Source organism: Apodemus sylvaticus, chromosome 4 (genome assembly GCF_947179515.1).
Source record: "Apodemus sylvaticus chromosome 4, mApoSyl1.1, whole genome shotgun sequence".
Lineage (NCBI taxonomy): Eukaryota > Metazoa > Chordata > Mammalia > Rodentia > Muridae > Apodemus > Apodemus sylvaticus.
Genome location: NC_067475.1, coordinates 103820706 through 103827163, shown reverse-complemented (window position 1 = coordinate 103827163; position 6458 = coordinate 103820706).

Below are 6458 nucleotides of genomic sequence, written 5' to 3'. Positions count from 1 at the left end.
GAGTGCTGAAAGAACTCACTCATTCTGGATGAAAAATGAGCTGCATTCTTCATTACATAAAGAAAAAGCTTATACCTTTTAATGATAAATGAATTAAACCAAAGTTTGTAAGAAGAAAGCTTTGTTCCTTTAATAAAACTAAGCCTTCCTTGTTATTAAGGGAAGACCTGTTCTGTTCTACGGTAAGAAGAAGCCTGCCTGCTCCTTCTGCTCTCTCTGTAGCTTCTTCTTTTCCTCTTTCCCTCTGCATTTTGCATATTGCTTCCTTAGATTTTTATGTTACCTACAGTTTCTAACCTATTCCAATCTACTCTCTCCTTTTAATCTTGCTCTGCTCTGCCCTGATGTTGCAGTAATGTTCTTACTCTCAATGCCTTTTCTCCCAATGCGATGCCTAAGCTTCTAAGTTTTCTTGAGTTCAGTTCTGTCTAGAAAGAGTTCTTTGTGTCTAAAAACCTTCTCCTCAGCTCCATTCCTCTTCTTTTTGTCCTCATCTCCTATACATCCTTCAGAATACATGATTACATGTTAAAAAGTTCATCACAAGTTCAGACATAAAATCTTAAATTGAAAGAGAAGTTTACAACAGTATATTTACATGCATATCCATTAGGAGTAATTATCTGACTAAACACTCATCACCTGTCACTGATCCACAGGTTCATTGAAAATTAAAAACCTTAACTAAGTTGATAGTGACGTATTTTATAGGTAAACCTAGTCAATATTTTATCTTCTGTCTAAGCACCTATAATAAGTCAGAGTTTCCTTATTATGACCATTGGTTGTTTTCCAACCTCTTGGAATGTACTCTGAGTAGTAGAGAGGCTGCTTACAATTTAGAAGCAATTAACTGGTGACTGACAGAGTTCCTACTTCAGTTTTGACTATAAAAAAGGATGTAACAGCAGAAATACTATAAATGAGCTTAATAAATACTGATAAAATTTTAGGAATTCTTATAGTATCATCATTAAGAAGACATCCATTTGACTGGGTAACATCACTACAAGACAGTACATTTTCATAGATCTGCAGAGATCTATGCAAAAGGGGTGGAACAGCACATAGTGATTGTTATATATGTTAAATAATAATAGAAGAAGCATATTAATAGCAGGAATCTTATAAATTATTTATTTCTAGACTTTGCCTGTCAGAGCTTTGTTGTAGGTATTAACTAAAGTGGAGTCATTTTAGGAAGATTATCTGCTCGTTATTAGCTTGTCCTATGATGATTCCTGACACATAAAATTGTGTAATTACATATATATGTAAATATATATATATATATATATATATATATATCTGTGTGTGTGTTTGGAAGTATCCATTGGTCTTGAGCCCTTTACCATTGCTGAATTTCTGCATTGTGTCCATTTTTTTGTTTTTTGCAGTGCTCTCCATTTGATGAGGGGAACACTTATCTGTAGTAATAAAGATAGGATCTGGAATATAATAAGGTATTGTTTAGGTATAGCAAAGAGGCAATAGTATTTTATTTTCTAAGGTCCATGATCTCACTAGCTCTGAAAAGTTGGCAAGATTTTTAGTACCCAGTATCCTTTTACCCTGTTCAGTGAGGCGTAAATCCAAATAGACAGCCATTGGTTACCAGCAACATGTGACTGACACTATTGTACCCTTAGGTATATATTGATGGGTAGTTTCTAAGTCTCTTTTTGACTTGTATAGAAGACTTCTGAGTGCACATTTAGAATGCTATTTTTTCATAGTGTTTGTTTAAAGTGAAGATGGTGGGGAGGGGGTAGGCTTGGGCATGAGTGTTAATGATGACTTGATCATTTGTTTTGTTTTGTTTTGTTTTTTTTGCAAGATACGTAAGTATTTTTAGAGATATTTTCCTCTCTCCTTTATAAACAGCAATAATTTCAAATATGCTGGAAATGAAATACATTTTATTTTATATTTTGTATCATAGAAGTGTCAAGTATATTAATCCAAGAAAAATACAATAGTAATATTGACTCCTCAGAGTTACATATTTAAAAAATGATACAGATGATCTACAGTTATTCACAGCAAGAAAATTAATGAAAAATAACAAATGACCCTAACACTGGGCAGCTAGGGAAAAACCCAAGGTGTTAGTGAAGCTCACAGTCACTGTGTAGCTTTATTTTTATTTTTATTGGTAACTTTATTTATGTATACTTCAATCGTTATCCCCCTTCCTGGTACCCCATCTACAAACCACCTATCCCATCCCCCTTCTGAATCCCCATCTGCAAACCACCTATCCCATCCCCTTTACCCTCTGGTTATATGAGGCTGTACCTTTATCCACTCACACACTCCTTCCTTACTGTCTTAGCATCCCCCTATACTAGGGCAATGAACCTCCACCAGTCCAAGGGCCTCCCCTCCCACTGATGCTAGCTAAGGCAATGTTCTGCTACATAGGCAGTTGGAGCCATGGGTTCCCTCTTGTATATATACTCTCTGGACCTGGAAAGGAGAAAGTACACAGAGGGAAAGGAGGCAGGATCAGGTGTGGGAGGAGACAGTGGAGTAATACAGAGGGTTAGGAAATAGAAAAGAGGTTTGTAGCAGTGGGGAATGAGGAATTGGGAGTAGTCACTAGAATGTCCAAGAAGCCAGGAAAGCAAGAGACTCCCAGGACCCAACAGTGATCACATTAGCTGAAGTACTGAACAAAGACGAGAGAGAACCTGTAGAGACCATATCGAAGAGTTAGGCGTGGCCCCTGGTTGAATGATGGAGCCACCCATTCATCTCAAAAATGCTAACCCAGAATTGCTTCTGTCTACATGAGATGCAGGGACAAAGATTGGAGCAGAGACTGAAAAAAAAGGACATCCATAGACTGCCCACCTAGGGATCTATCCCATCTGCTGACACCAAAACCAGACACTGTTGGTGATGCCAAGAAGCACTTGCTGACAGGAGCCTGATATAGCTGTCTCCTGAGAGGCTCTGCCAGAGCCTGACCAATACAGATATGGGTGCTTGCAGCCAACCATCAGACTGAGCCGAGACTCCAATGGAGAAGTTAGGGTAAGGGCTGAAAGACCTGAAGGGGTTTGCAACTCCATAGGAAGAAGAAAGATATCAAGCAACCCGAAGCCCCAAAGATTCTAGGGATTAAATCAGTGGGCAACTTTAAAATAGTCAAAGGGGATATTTTTTCAAGAACTCAATATTTCAAAAAGGTTTGCTAGTATCAAATAGTAAGTATACTATGTTCTCTCCATATACAAGCATTGGTAATAAATTTTCTCATGTGAAGCAAGTTTAATAAGAGATAACAAATACAAACAATATAAAGATGATTATAATAATGTATTATAATAAGATATATGAATCTATCTCTATTAATGAAAGTCACTGTCTGTATTTATACTTCTGAGCATAATTTGAAACCTTTCTCTAGGCTCTGTTTGCCACAATCTATACACGTAAATGTGTGTGTGTGTGTGTGTGTGTGTGTGTGTGTAGTTGCCGATGGGTCACAAATATTTAAGGCTTTGTAGGGGAATTAACTTGACTGGACTTTGGGAGATACCCCAAAATACATTCAGATTTCAAACTGCCTCTGTGGTCATATTAGTTTGTCACTTCCTCAAGACCTATACCTTCCTGGACCAAAGAATCCTGGTTATCCTGAGGCAGGCTTAGGCCTGTAACAGTACAAGACATAGCAGAACAGAACTAAAAACAAAAATCCTGCATATAATTGGTCAGCCCCAAGAAAGACGTTTTGCCTCTAAACTCCCTGGGGCCTCCAGTCTCTTGAGGGTTAGGCGCATCATTTCTGAATGAACACAGACCCGGGAGTCCTCTACTGTATGTGTGGGGGGCCTCATGTCAGCTGGTATATGCTTCCTGTTTGGTGGTCCAGTGTTAGAGAGATCTCAGGGGCCTGATTCATTGGGACTTCGAGTCCTCCTATGGGATTTCCCTTTTCAACTTCTTTCAGCCTTCCCTGGTTCAACAAGAGGGGTAGCTGCTTCTGTCCATTGCTTGGGTGCAAATATCTGCATCTGACTCTTTCAGTTGTCTGTTGTGTCTTCTGGAGTGTGTTCATGACAGGTCCCTTTTCGTGAGAGCTCCATAGCCTCAGTGATAGTGTCAGGACTTGCGACCTCCCTTTGAGCTGGATCCCACGTTAGGACTGTTACTGGACCTTCTTTTCCTCAGGCTCCTCTTCATTTCCATCCCTGTAATTCTTTTTTTTGTTTGTTTGTTTTTAAGTATTTTATTTTATTTTTTTTATTCGATATAATTTATTGACATTTCAAATGATTTCCCCTTTTCTAGCCCCCCCCACTCCCCGAAAGTCCCGTAAGCCGCTTCTCTTCCCCTGTCCTCCCACCCACCCCTTCCCACTTCCCCGTTATACTGTTTCACTGAGTCTTTCCAGGACCAGGGGCCACTCCTCCTTTCTTCTTGTACCTCATTTGATGTGTGGATTATGTTTTGGGTATTTCAGTTTTCTAGGTTAATATCCACTTATTAGTGAGTGCATACCATGATTCACCTTTTGAGTCTGGGTTACCTCACTTAGTATGATGTTCTCTAGCTCCATCCATTTGCCTAAGAATTTCATGAATTCATTGTTTCTAATGGCTGAATAGTACTCCATTGTGTAGATATACCACATTTTTTGCATCCACTCTTCTGTTGAGGGATACCTGGGTTCTTTCCAGCATCTGGCAATTATAAATAGGGCTGCTATGAACATAGTAGAGCATGTATCCTTATTACATGGTGGGGAGTCTTCTGGGTATATGCCCAGGAGTGGTATAGCAGGATCTTCTGGAAGTGAGGTGCCCAGTTTTCGGAGGAACTGCCAGACTGATTTCCAGAGTGGTTGTACCAATTTGCAACCCCACCAGCAGTGGAGGAGTGTTCCTCTTTCTCCACACCCTCTCCAACACTTGCTGTCTCCTGAATTTTTAATCTTAGCCATTCTGACTGGTGTAAGATGAAATCTTAGTGTTGTTTTGATTTGCATTTCTCTAATGACTAATGAAGTTGAGCATTTTTTAAGATGCTTCTCCGCCATCCGAAGTTCTTCAGGTGAGAATTCTTTGTTTAACTCTGTACCCCATTTTTTAATAGGGTTGTTCGGATTTCTGGAGTCTAACTTCTTGAGTTCTTTATATATATATTGGATATTAGCCCTCTATCTGATGTAGGATTGGTGAAGATCTTTTCCCAATTTGTTGGTTGCCGATTTGTCCTCTTGATGGTGTCCTTTGCCTTACAGAAACTTTGTAATTTTATGAGGTCCCATTTGTCAATTCTTGCTCTTAGAGCATATGCAATTGGTGTTCTGTTCAGAAACTTTCTCCCTGTACCGATGTCCTCAAGGGTCTTCCCCAGTTTCTTTTCTATTAGCTTCAGAGTATCTGGCTTTATCTCAATTCTTCACAGAGTTAGAAAGAGCAATTTTTAAATTCATCTGGAACAACAAAAAACCCAGGATAGCTAAAACTATTCTCAGCAACAAAAGAAAATCTGGGGGAATCAGTATCCCTGACCTCAAGCAATACTACAGAGCAATAGTGTTAAAAACTGCATGGTATTGGTACAATGACAGGCAGGAGGATCAATGGAACAGGATTGAAGATCCAGAAATGAACCCACACACCTATGGCCACTTGATCCTCGACAAAGAGGCTGAAAACATCCAATGGAAAAAAGATAGCCTTTTCAACAAATGGTGCTGGTTCAACTGGAGGTCAGCATGCAGAAGAATGCGAATTAATCCATCCTTGTCTCCTCGTACTAAGCTCAAATCCAAATGGATCAAGGACCTCCACATCCCTGTAATTCTTTCAGAGAGGAACAATTATGGGTCAGAGTTACAACTGTGGGAAGGCCCGCTTCTCCCTCATTTGATCCCCATTCTTCCTGCTGGAGGTGGGCTCCATAAGTTCCCTCTTCCTACTGTTGGTCATTTCATCTAAGGTCCCTCCCTTTGAGTCCTGAGAGTTTCTCACCTCCCAGGTCTCTGGCGCATTCTTGAGGGTCCCCCCAACCTCCTTCTCTAGAGGTTGCCTGTTTCCATTCTTTCTGCTGACCCTCAAGGCTTCAGTACTTTTCCCCCCACCCAATACCAGATCATGTTCTACTCTCCCCCCACTCCCTCCTCTGGCCCATTCACTTTCCCTCCCAAGTCCCTCCTTCCTTCCCTATTTGTGATTGCTTTGTTCTCCCTCTCAAGTGGGGCTGAGGAGTTCTGATTTGGACACTTCAGCTCCTTGACCTTTTTGAGTTTTTTGGACTCTATCTTGGGTACTCTGTACTTTCTAACATCCACTTGTTAGTGAGAACATACCATGCTTATCCTTTTGGGTCTGAGTTACCTCACTCAGAATGATATTTTTTAGTTCCATCTGTTTGCCTGCAAAACTCAGGATGTCTTCATTCATTCAGAGATGATGCACCTAACCCTCAAGAGACTGGAG